Below are 13,916 nucleotides of genomic sequence, written 5' to 3'. Positions count from 1 at the left end.
ACTGATGACAGTTTTGTGCATAGTAGAGCTATAATCCTGAGGAGTTGTTTGCTTTATCATTGATTTTCCTCTTGTAAAGTACCATAATACAGACTCTTTTTTAAGTGGTATATATTTTAGGCCACGAACATCTCGTATATCCTTTATATTTTGCTTTTTTTCTGATTTTTAAAAATCCATAAATGTGGAAAAATTATCATTTGCTCAAGGGTTGTACAAAAGTGGGCTGCTAAGGATATAGGTCTTGGTTATAGACTTCTGATTAGAGCTTAATTAACGATTAAATTATGAAACTATAGCTAAGACCAGATTCTTGTTCTAGATAAAGACTCACAGGGGTCACATATCAGATATCCTGCATATCATAAATTAACATTAAGGTCCATAACAGTAAAAATATTACAGTTATGAATATAATTTGAATATAATTATGAATAATGAAGATAATTTTATGGTTGGGGGGTCACCTCAATATAAAGAACTCTATTAAAGGGTCACAGCACTAGGAAGGTTGAGAACCACTGCTCTAGAGAATGAAATAGCCCTTGGATGAGCTAGCCAGTCAGTGTTCTTCTATGACATTCTGAAAACATATTTCTTCTGCTACAGATTTTTGAAGATATATTATTTTATATTTATATTTTATTATATTTTTTTATTAACAGAAGTGTCTGACAGTATTCACTGGGGTTGCATAAGTCTTGTCAAGGCATTAAGTGAGGAAGACAATATTGGTTAAATTGCCGCAGAATCAAAAGTATTTCAGGGTATTCGGTCTATAAAAAATGTCAGGGCAATAGAGTTGGATTGGAAGAACAAGGAGACTTCCTAAAGCAACAGTTTGTGGAAAATGAGTTCTAAAGGACAGATAGGTTAGCCTGAGGAAGAAGACAGAACACCAAGCCAGAGAACTGGCAGGCAAGTGTGGCTTCAAGCTAGAAGGATGGCGAGAACCTGTCTGGAGAGGGCTCCTGATATTGGAGGGAACTTGAATGGATGAGACAAAAGGAAAAAAGGCAACCCTGGGTGACACGTTAGCTGGGTGACACGTTAGCCACTCTCCCAGGGACCGTCCTGCTTTACTGATGTAAAATTAGTCATTCTCTTTCCCTCTCACAACTGTCCTAGTTTGGGTGATAAATTGTAGCTTAATTGGGCCATGTTAAGGAGTTCATTCCCTGCCTTAAGACAATAGGAAACAAGGAAGAACTGAGACCTGCAAGTGAAGAGTCCAGTTTGCTCTTGGAGAGAATGACAGTTTCTTTACCTGCAGTGAATTTGAGGCAGGTTACTGAGGACACGAAGCAGCTGCTTACTGTTATCATTGAAGCTAAACAATTTACCAACTTTTCTAAATGGCAGACTAATTTGGGAGCAATTACAACAACATTGAAAAGCTACAAAATCATTTGGCTGAAAAGTCTTTATCTTTGGGTAAAGATATTTGAGTGAGTAGCTACAAGTAAACAGAGTTTTCTAGTTCTTTGGTTATAGCCTGCAACAATTTTAGACTGTTTGCTAGGCAACACCGGTGCTCTAGAAAGACAAAACAGCAACAGCAACAGCAAAAGGAAACCTCACAAAATTAGCTGCACATCGAATAATCTAGAATACAGAATCAAAATTATCAAGAGTTTTGTTCTAGGGACCATGGCGCAAACCACAACATAATTCTCAAGTAAATTTTCTGAATGACTGAAGGAATGTGTTACTCAAGAATTGTATTTCTAATGACTGCTATGCTGTCTTCTCTTTAAAAATCTAAGCCACAGCCATTTTTCTAGCTCCTTAAACAATTGATCTCATTGCCTTAAGGTTGCTAAGTGGAGAATCTTCACAAGACTACAGAGCTAAAGTAATGACCTACAGTATTTAACATTCCTACTAATGTTGTTTCTTTAGAATCATTGAAGTAAAAATATAAATTTCCCTTTTGTTGCTGTTGTCTTGGGACAGTTTGTCTCTTGAACTCAGGTACCCTCTTCCTTTAGAGTGCCTGTGTACAGGCTTGTGCCACCATGCCCAGAGGCAAAACAAATCTCCATTAAACTGCAAAGCTTCTGTAAGGCAAAGGACACTGTGGTTAGGACAAAACGGCAACAAACAGATTGGGAAAAGATCTTTACCAATCCTACAACAGATAGAGGCCTTATATCCAAAATATACAAAGAACTCATGAAATTAGACCGCAGGGAGACAAATAACCCTATTAAAAACTGGGGTTCAGAGCTAAACAAAGAATTCACAGCTGAGGAATGCCGAATGGCTGAGAAACACCTAAAGAAATGTTCAACATCTTTAGTCATCAGGGAAATGCAAATCAAAACAACCCTGAGATTTCACCTCACACCAGTGAAAATGGCTAAGATCAAAAACTCAGGTGACAGCAGATGCTGGCTAGGATGTGGAGAAAAGGGAACACTCCTCCATTGTTGATGGAATTGCAGACTGGTACAACCATTCTGGAAATCAGTCTGGAGGTTCCTCAGAAAAATGGGACATTGAACTACCTGAGGACCCAGCTATACCTCTCTTGGGCATATACCCAAAAGATGCCTCAATATATAACAAAGACACGTGCTCCACTATGTTCATAGCAGCCTTATTTATAATAGCCAGAAGCTGGAAAGAACCCAGATGTCCTTCAACAGAGGAATGGATACAGAAAATGTGGTACATCTACACAATGGAATATTACTCAGCTATCAAAAACAATGACTTTATGAAATTAATAGGCAAATGGATGGAACTGGAAAATATCATCCTGAGTGAGGTAACCCAATCCCAGAAAAACACACATGGTATGCACTCATTGATAAGTGGCTATTAGCCCAAATATTTGAATTACCCTAGATGCACAGAACATATGAAACTCAAGAAGGGTGACCAAAATGTGAATGCTTCACTCCTTCTTTAAAAGGGGAACAAGAATACCCTTGGCAGGGAATAGGGAAGCAAAGTTTAGAACAGAGGCAGAAGGAACACCCATTGAGAGCCTGCCCTACATGTGACCCATACATATATAGCCACAAAACTAGATAAGATGGATGAAGCAAAGAAGTGCAGGCCAGGAAAAAAAAATTAAGGTCATATGAGTTGTTTTATTGAGAACAAATGAAGAGGTTTTTTTTTTTTTTTCCCCAGCAAATATGAACCAGAAAGAACAACTGATTAGAAAGAGCATGTAGAAAGTAACGAGACATTAGCATCTTTAGAGCATGAATGAAAAAGCAGAGTGGATATCGTGTGAGTAGTTTGAAGCTGTGAATACTAGACATGTGCACAAAGGGTTAAAACTCATATTACATTAGGGAGACTTGGAATTCACCCAAAGGCGTTACAGAAATCAAGTGACAGAGAATCAAAGCCCTCTGATTTGATGTTTATAAAAGAATATTTAAAGCGTTTATCTTCTACAAAGAGGAAATAATTTTGAAAATTTACCAGCTATGAAGGAATCTTTAGCAACTTTTTTTAGCCTCTGAGAAATTTGCCAAGTTTTAGTGACTCACCTCTCTTTAATTTTCACTTAGCCTGACTTTATAACTGAAGCAGTTACTTTTCTGTGGCAGAATAGCTAACAAAAGCACCTCCAGAGGGGAGGCTTATCTTGGCCCATAGTGTAGGGCAGAGATTCTCAACCTGTGGGTTATGACTGCTTAGGGGACTGAATGACCACTTCATAGATGTCACCTAAGATCATTGGAAAGCACAGATATTTATACATTTTCATTCACAATAGTAGCAAAATGATAGTTATGAAGTAGCAACAAAAAATGATTTTACGGTAGGGGGTTCCCACAATGTGAGGAACTGTATTAAAGGGTTGCACCGTTAGGAAGATTGAGAACTGCCCGGTTAGGGGATAGTCTCCTTCATGGAGGAAGTCACAGAGGCTGGTTCAGACTTGCTCTCTTCTGTGACACCTGTCACACCCCAGTGGAGAAGGCAAAGCAGAATGCCTGGATCCAGCAGAGGCCAGTTCTAACCTTCGAGTCCTGCCTGTACTGAACTGCATCCGGCAGCCTCCCACCTGAGGGTTCCCTGGACTTCCCCAGCAGTGGCCCTGGCTGTGAACCAAGAGTTCAGACACAGGACACTTTGGGGTACACTTCACATTCAAAATGCACTGAGAGTCTTTGACTTAAGCTGCTATGATAAAATATAGGGGTCTGGGGGGGTTTCTACTGATCAGAAAGTTACTAGTTCATAAGGATGGCAGTTGGGGTATCCACAGATCACATCACAGAAAGACAAAGGGACAGTGTAGGAGAACAGTGACATTAAGCTCCATTTTTAAAAGGATGATTATTATCTTGTAATAATAACGTGAATCTATTCTCTCCGCCCTTCTGGCCTTCTCCTCTCTCATTAGGCCCCACTCCCAGTGCTGTTGCATTGAAGTTAAGTTTCAATCCATTGAGGGGGCACAGTTCTTAATGCCCATGTCTTCCGATTGTGGTGACTGGGTCTGCCTTTACCTTGACACGGCTGCTATGTCTGCGCTGCCTAAACAATGGGCGATGTCTTGTCTGTCCAGGGCTGAGTGGCTGTTACCTCGCACTTCATTGCTTTTGTCAAATTACTGTTAGCACCTCCTCCCTCACTCCTGCATGGCCATCCTTGCACCCCCTCCGCTTTGGGGCACGTTTGTGCCTTTATCACACTGTACGTTTCTCTCTCTGACAGTTTCCCACCATTCTTTGCTGTTTCATTGGATAGTAGCTAGCTTACCTTCTTCTCCCGTCTCTCGTTCAGTGTGCTAACCATTGCTGGATGGAACCTCACTCTCTTCTGTCCCTCCACCATCCTTAGCCATACAGATAAGCATGTCTGTCTCATCATGGCCTCTCATATGCTTCCTGTCTCTTTTAATCACTCTTGTCTGCTCTTCAGGGATCAACACACTTATGTAAAGGGCCAAATAATCAGAGGCTTGCTTCCTGGCCATAAGTTCTTGTTGTATATACCAAATATTTGAAATCCTAACTTGAAAGAAGTCAAGTATAAAATGCATATGAATAAACACAACAGGGTTCCAATGAAGTTATAGCAAAGCAGGTCTTCTCCAAAGCTGAGTGGGGGCTGGAAGGACATGAGACTGTAAGTCCTGGGGATCTATCAGGAAGAAGATTTTTATGAAGAAGGAAGCAGGAAGTTTAAAGATGAAGCAAATGCTTGCTTGGAGTTCTCTAGAGATACCCAGGAGACCACCAGTATACTAGTGTAAGGAGAACCAGTAAGAGGGGTGGGGACAGTAATAAAGCGATGTAACATTTAGTCCATGAGTAGATTTGGTTTCTTCTGCAAAGGCAGAGCAGAATCATTAGAGGGTTTAAGCTGCCAGACAATAATCAGACTTATAGGTTTTCTGGATTCTGATAAAGAGAGAGGTCAGGATAGAAAAACAGGAATGATGTCAGATGCTTCTGAAATATGCCAGAGAGCAGGCTGCTAACATCATGGGAGGTAAAGAGTGTTTGCTAGCAACAGTGGAGGAGGGAAAAGTGATGGCGTTGTGTTATATATATGTATATCCTTGTGAATATTGTCATGTCTATGTATTAGGAAGGATTGTCTTTGATTTTGGATATTGTTCATAGGGAGGAGGCAAAACTTACACATGATTCACTTTTTCCTCGATGAAATGGAAAAGGAATTACCATGGATAGATCAGATTTTAGTAGAAAGATCACAAATTCTTGTGTGTTGTGTAGTTCAAGATGCCCATGAGGTAAGCCAGTGTGGAAATGTTTGGAATGCTAGACATTGATTATAGATGATAGTTTAATTTCTTGGTAAATGTATGTACTGCCTGTGTGTGTGTGTGTGTGTGTGTGTGTGTGTGTGTGTGTGTGTGTGTGTGTGTGTGTGTGTGTGTGTCACCTTGACATGTGCTGGAGTCACTGGAGAGGAAGGAACTTCAGTTGACAAAATGACTCCATGGAGACCCAGCTGTAAAACATTTTCCCAATTAGTAATCAACAGGGACGGTCTAGATCATGGTGGGTGGTGCCATCCCTGGGCTGATGGTCCTGGGTTCTGTGAGAAAGCAGGCTGAGCAAGCCATGTGAAGCAGGCCAGAAAGCATCTCTCCTCCATGGCCTCTGCACCAGCTCCTGCCTCCAGGATCCTGGCTGTTTGAATTCCTGTCCTGACTTCAGTAATGAACAAGCAATATGGAGGTGTAAGCCACATAAACCCCTTTCTCCCCAGTTTCCTTGTTAGTCATGATGTTTCATTGCAGCAATAGAAATCCCAAGACAATGTACAATATATTTTTTTTTAAAAACTTATAAAACATCATGGACTAGACAGAACTAACTACTATATTCCTGATAGATACAGACTGGTAAACATCACATGCAGGTTCATGTATCAGTAGAGTTTATCATTCCACTGGCATCACATTCATCAATAAATATATAAGTAACATTGATGTTTTCCCTCAATTATAGAATTATTTAGTATGTCTCATTCTTGTTTATAACTCAGAAGAATAAGGTAATGTTTTCAATTTTTAATGTATGCGTGTGTACATTTGTATGAGCGTGTATTTATACGTGTGTGCATGTACAGGTGTGGTTTTGCACACATGTCGTGGCTAGAGGACAACCTTAGGTGTCATCTGTAGAAAAGCCATTCATCTCTTTTCAGTCTGGCTCTGTGATTGGCTTGGTACGCACCAGGCTGACCTTCCAAGCAACCACGAACCTCACTTTCTCTGACCACTCCACCCTGGGATTACACCGCATGGCACTGCTCTGGGCATTTCTTTTTTGTGGTTTCTAGGGATCAAGCTCCTGCTTACAGGACAAACACAGACACCCCCAAAAAAAAAAAAAAAAAAAACCCTGCAAGTATTTTGGAGTGAAAATATTTGCTGAGAGAAAGATGTTAGTGTAGTAAAAATGTATTATAATTTAGTATACCATGGTTACCTGCTACGGGTTTACTTTGCACCTACTAATTTGGAAGATTTTTGAATTCACATATTTCTGGTTCATAGAGAAAACTGAGTTTGGACATTATTTTATATGAAGAATGAATTTCAGAAAGGAAGATTTGACAGATGAGAAGATGTGGCCTGGCGAATCACCAGGGAATTTGAGTCGAGAGTGTCAGTTGCAGGGAAAGGCTGAGTTAATGAGTTCTCCATTCTCTGCTCACCGGAGCAGTTGTCAGAAATGTAACTCATCTGCTCGGTTAGTGAGGTAAAGGTTCAGGCAAGATGCGTGCTGTAGGCTTTATCTCTGCTTATTCACTAAACACGACTCCCAAATGAAGTGAGGTATGTTTTTAAATTGTCGGAATGTCCGGAAGAGAAAGACCTCATACTTAAAGGGTTGTAGTCTGCTAAATATTGATAGTAGCTGTTTGTCTTTCTGGCTGTGAAGCTAGGGGTGATACCCAGAGACTTATACATGCAAAGCAAGTGCGTCATAGCCGAGATGTCACTAGAGCACAGCTAGCTGCCTGTCCTTCTTTGTGAATATTCTTTATTGGGGCTATCCTTTATGGCTATCTTAATGCAAAATTTGCCCCCCACACACACACACACAAATGCACATACACAAATTTCTCCCTTCCTTTTTAATCTTTGGATATGTATATATGTATATCTTTTGATAATCATATAGTAGACAGCCACTGATGGCCACTGATGGCCTCTCTCTATTCTCTCTATTTTCTACCCTTTTCCTGAGTTGAAATTCTCCCCAGTGACAGACATTTTGAACACCTAGAAGTCCTAGGGACTAAGCTGGTTTTTGTCTAAGCTATGAGAACACACCACTGTTTCTCCTAGGTGACCCTTGCGATTGCTAGTCTAACTTTACTGTTAACTTTAAATCTAGAATAAGGTTGGAAATTTTACTGAATTGGAAGGCCATATTCAGTAAAATTGATGTTAGACACTGAGGGGCTCCCTGCATTTGTCACGGCAGGGAATCAAACCATGCAAAGATGAAAATCCACTGCAAATTGACTGGTCCACCTGGACCAGACATCAAGAGTGTATTGCCACGCAGTTCATTGTCAACATGTTTAAAACAGACTTCAATTTGGGGAAAGGTTTCTGGGCAAGAGTCAGTCCAGTTCCAGGTGCATAATAGACCTTAAGGTGGGACTACATAGAAACTCTTTTACAAAGTCCATGTGACCACGAGGGTATGATCTATAGCCAAAGTCCTAGAATCTAGTGTGGTCACTGACTGATAGCATAGAGGTCAGCAGGCAATAAAGTATGTGTGACATCTCCCCTAAGGATGGATAGTGGTCTGTGGAGGTAAGAGTCTGGGATAACTATTCTGGGAGATTTGGGTGAGGTCTCCCCCTACCTATAGCAAAAAGTCACTGGTCCTTAACAAAACCACTCTCAGCTTTCTGAATGGAATGCAGGTACTTGATTTTAACTCCCCCATCAAGGAGACAACACTGTGTGATTAACATTCCTCCTTCTCTTAGTGCTTCTCTCTGAGTATAAGGCTCTTTATGCCCCCAACAAGGCCACTCCAGGACTCATTTTAAGCTCCATATTTTTTGTATACTTCTAGAAAAGTTTGTAACTTAATGGGGATGAAATTTCTACCAAGTTTGTTCGGAATAATTGAATTGATTACATCAAAGTGCTCAATTAATTTTTGGTCTTTGTTCTAAAGACCAAAAACTGATTTTAAATATAATTAAATATTGGTTAATATTAAGTTGGAAGTATACATTTTTTCCTGTGATTACAAGAAAAAAAATTGAAATTTTACTAAATGATTTTTTTTGGATATAGAAGTAATTTTAATTCTTGAGTAATGTTTATTGGCATTTTAATAACGTGATAGATATTTTGCCAAAATTCATATATCTTTCGTAACTTTAGAAGCATAGAATTCTCCTTTTGTCCATAATCTCAAGCTTTTGGACAATGAAGACAGGAAAAAATCTCATAGTGTTTAGGCTAGCCTGATGTTCATAATTAGCTCTTGTCTTAAATATAAATAAATACATAAACAAACAAACAAACAAACCAAAAACTTGTAGGGTGAAGAGAAAAGAAGAAATTCATGTGTTCAGGTACCTAAATTTAGCATAGACTGTGGATTTTGTGCATATCCTTAACCATACCAGTCAGACTCCCAAATTATACACGTGATATTAAGACAAGCAAAAGAAGTTAATGTACAGATGTCCAAGCCTTAAACCACAGTGCAAGAAAATAGTGACCATCTGTACATGTGTATGCATGTGTGCATATGTGTGGATGTATATGTGCATGTGTGTGTGCATATGTGTGTAGAGCTACACCTAGCTATATTTTACTCACTGAAAATAAGATAAGCCATGACCTTGGATCTATATGTCCAAGAAATAGATCTCATCTGCTTTTCAAATGTATTTTAATTAAAATATTTTAATTAAAATATTTTTAAAAGTGTTGCCATTTTGTATTGCCTTGTATTATAGAAAGACAGAGATTAGGTGAAACAAGATACATTTGCAAATATGCCCTCAGTTTTATGGACAGACGCTAGACTTTGAATTTATTTTTCAGTGTTCCCGTTTTCTGTTTGAAAATCTTCTCTCTAAAATGAACAGCTTTGTTACAAGACCGAGTAGGCATGGCTGAGCTGCAGTTTTTCTAGACTTCTGCCTTTTGACTGTTAAAACTGCTCTCATACTAGCACAATTTTAAAAATTCACAAATGAACCCAGTGCTGGCATCCCTCTTTGGGGAAGGCTTGGCATGTTGCATGACCTAACTTGGCTGGGACTGGCTCTAGCTGTGAATTATAATTAACCACTGAGGAGAATGTAAGGAAGCTCTGACTTACAAGCTGCCATTTTTACATCCCAGTGTGCGAACTGAATCCAACCACCTCATCCTCGCACCACAACAACGCTGAAAACGTAAAAATCTCCCTCATTTATAATCGGAACTGTGACTCAGAGCTGACAAACATTGCTCATGAGAATGCCATACAATCTGTTCGCTGTGAAATACTTTATTAGTATTGTGATAACATTGGCAGCATGTCACCACCATGCTTAACGTCAGAGTCCCACTAATTCATGCCGGCTTTCTGGGCCAATCTTATTATTGTTCACTAGAAATTGCTTGTGATGTGGGGAAAAAAATTATTTGAGGACAGTTACACCGTTCAGATTAACCCTTTCTTATCTATTCGTCTGTTGTTGCCTGGCCGTCTGCATTCCCAGACTCAGTGGTATGAAATCATATTCTCTTGATATTTGCCATGGTTCTGTGAGCTCACTGCTCAGATGGCTTTTCTGCTCAGTTGGAGGTGAGGTCACTCAGGCTCTGAGCTCTGCTAGGGATGGAATGTCAGGGTGACCCCTCTCTCTCCAGGATATCTCTCCACTGGGGCTCTAGTCTTTCAGTAGTCCAACCACACCTTTCTTTGAGCACAGCAGGTGCTTTCCCAGGGTCAGCTGCCATTGCTTATTAAGGCTCCACTTGCTTCCTGCCTGCTAACCAGTTAGAGCTAACTACCAGCTCTAAGGGGTGCAGGATACTACTCCAAACTCCAAAGGACAGGAATACTGAGGAACTCATGGCAGTCCACCAGTCCGATTGACTGCTCAGCTCCAAAATGAAATGTAGTGGGGGCAAAGTGGGTCCTGAATTTGAGTTGTGTGGAAGAATTATAATAATAATATTAAATTATAACCATTATAAATTGCGCCAGAGTCACACAAGTAATTTCACAAAGTCATCATAATTAATGACCTTGATTTCATCTGATAGAGGGTGTGAAATGAAGTCATAAGAAAGTAGTACTTTAGTGGGAACGGGACTTCATGTTCTGTCAAAGGTTTATAAGGAAAACATGTCTCCATAAATAACGCAGTAGCTTCTTCTTGGGTTTGGTGGAGATGTGGCGCGGAGTGTTGCACGTGCACAGTATGCTGTACGCTGTTGAAGTACATGCCGTGGTACCATCCACAAAACCTACGAAACGTGGGCTCTTAGTATGATGCGTCTAACAGTTAACGGTGGCGCCTTAGAAGTAGAGTTTAATTCTCCCCCTTTCTGCCTCCTTTCTATCAGAAAACATAGCTGAATCACTGAACATTATTAACTTCTTATTCTGAAGTAAAAAGTAACATGTTTTAAAGGATTTCAAATGATATACAAAAGGCAAATATGGTTTCTGTCTCCCTGTGTCTCACATGCTTTCTCTATGTCGTCAAACATCCTATAACTATAGTTTTAACTGAAGTGCACAGTGGCCCTCTCCTTTTGTGGACATTGTTCTTCATCAAGCACAACTTTTCTTTTCCTAGTCATTGTACCATTTCTCCCACTCTATTTTTTTTTGTACTTTCACACTGACTTATTAATTTGAGGAATTTGCTGATACACACAAAACATGTGTATCTGCACAAACACACACTATACACAAGTGCAAAAATACATAAGTATACACACATATGCACATGGACATCATATACACACAAATACATTTCTAAATACATATAAGTTTGTACATATATGCATATATATACGGACTCACACACAATATATATATACATATATACATATACATATATATACATATATATACAGGAATGCATGCATACATATACCCCACATATATAGAAACACAAGCATACACACTAACACATACAAATATGCATATATACATACAGACAGACAGGCAAACAAACAGAAATATTGACACACAGGCTCAATCCTCCCTACATACATCATTTCTTGTTCTGTTACCTGTGTGTATTTGAGGGAGACCGCACAGTATGCCCTTTGGGCCTAGCTTGGCCACGTGGTAACTGTAACTGGATATTTTCTCAAGGTCTCCATCACATTCACAATCATGATTCTTGTATATAATAACTAAAATAACTCTTACAACAATCTTTTGAACTGTGCCTGATATAAGAATTAAAATCATATTTTATCTTCTATTCGTTAAACAAAATTAAATGTCAAAACAAGTAGGAAATGTCAAATTAAAATTTCTTTTTATTCTCACATCACACAAGGCCACGGTCTGATATGGCACCTTCTGTTAATCAGCTGGAATTGTATTGAAATTATACAATACCATAGGGCAGGAAAAGGAAATAGTAACTGTGCTCTGAATACAAATCAACAAATTTATGCAGTAGAGAAAGGAGGAAAATTAGGTCATGAAAAGTATTTTAGCTTCAGTAGCATTTTCTTCAAGTCTTGACCTAATGTTACAGAGTTTTAAACTTTATTCCCGCCAATCGTGATATTGTTCTGGCTTATGAAATCTCATCTGTTTATTCTTACACTTGTTACTGTTGAGTGGCATCCAGTTACATTACAATGTCAGAAGGCAGTGACTACCGAGATGTGTTTTAACCTGTTTCCTTATATGGTTTTTTCATTATCTTTAAAATTCCCCTCTTAAAAACATGCAATTATCGTAATCGCGTGCACCCGTATGTGTAGCGTATGGCAGTTGCCGAGCAGCTGAGGCCAGAGTGTGGCACCGTCTGCTTCAGCACCCAGCAGCCAGCCTGCTTTGTGAGGCTGCCTCGCAGTCAGGCTCGGGCTGACAGCTGTGTGAACAGAACGCCATGCCATTCCTTCGGTCTGAAAAGGAATTAACTGTTATTTATAGGGAATAATTAATGTAGCATTTTATAAGGGTAAACACATTTTTCAGTTCTTGAGAAGCTGTTATGGAAGATGAGGAGTACTCTCAGCTGTCAGCAGAAGCTTGTGTGAAGCAGTATATTTCTGACTAGGAAGCCATCCTGCCATCCGTGGAGGCAGATCGATTCTAACAGGAAGTCAAAGAGTTAAAAACCAGAGAAGAACGCTGACCCTTTCCCATGGGTGTGGACACGTGAACACACAGGAGGACAATCATACAGTTCTGTTTAGAAGGAAAAATCGCAACGATTCCGTGTAATTCTGAAAGGGGGTTGATTTAGCTGCATCTCAGAATTCAGGAGTGATGTCAAAACACAGAGATGGGGAGACCCCACAGTGTCCCTTACCTTCTTATGACTAGGGAGTGAATATATTGAGGTCTGGGACTGAATTCCTGGGCCAAGTCCCGTTGCCTCCTATTCAGGCCTCATCATCACATTAATGACTCGGGACGTCCACATTTTTATAAATAATCATCTGTAATTTAAGAGTCATCCAAAGTCCCTCTTTCTCTACCTCCAAGGGATTTCTAGAGAGCAAAGTACAAAGCTGCAGTGTTATAAAGCATGGTGGATGGAACCGTGTGATGAAGAGTGGCCACTGTAGAATGTGGGTTTGGAATTGCATCTGTAGTGTAGACTCTCTCTAGATAGTTGTAGTTTGAACCCACTTAAATATTCTTCTGGGCATACCTTTTCCATGTGGCGACCATCGTCAAAGAATCCTGTGCTAAATGTCCTAGTTAGGGTTTTTATTGTTGCGAAGTTTACACTGTAACCAAAAGCAACCTGGAGAGGAAAGGACTTATTTCAACTTTTACTCTGAGGTCTGCATTCCGTCACGAAGGAAAGGATAGGAACGTAATGCAGGATTCTGGAGGCAGGCAGTGGAGCAGCTGTGGAGGAGCGCTGCTTACTGGTTTCTTCCTAATGGCTTCCCAAGTATGCTTTCTTAGAGCATCCAGGACCACCTGCCCAGGGGTGCCACCACCCACAGTAAGCTGAGCTCTCTCATACCAAAGGTTCGTCAAGTCAAAACCTACAAACTTGCCTACAGGCCAGTCTTATGGAGCCGCTTTCTCAATGAAGATTCCCTCTCTCTGGATATGTCTAGGTTTGTGTCTCAAGTTGACAAAAATCAACAAGCATGCTACAGTAGAACCTTATGTTCTCTCATGACTTTTGTAAAAGCAGGGTATCCTTCAAGTTGGTTGTTTTCTGTCACCTCTTGCCTTCAATAAAAGTTATCGCCAGTGAGA

General features: G+C 39.9%; 1 protein-coding gene across 3 annotated transcripts in view; it reads left to right on the top strand.

The window, feature by feature from the left end:
- The window catches only part of Camk2d (calcium/calmodulin dependent protein kinase II delta), a 264,785-nt gene that overhangs the window by 119,295 nt on the left and 131,574 nt on the right, over nt 1–13,916 (top strand). The gene's annotated exons all lie outside the window — the stretch shown is intronic.

The sequence above is a fragment of the Rattus rattus genome, chromosome 3 (assembly GCF_011064425.1).
Source record: "Rattus rattus isolate New Zealand chromosome 3, Rrattus_CSIRO_v1, whole genome shotgun sequence".
NCBI lineage: Eukaryota > Metazoa > Chordata > Mammalia > Rodentia > Muridae > Rattus > Rattus rattus.
Note: the sequence above shows the minus strand (reverse complement) of the source record. Positions and strands in the feature narration are given on the sequence as shown.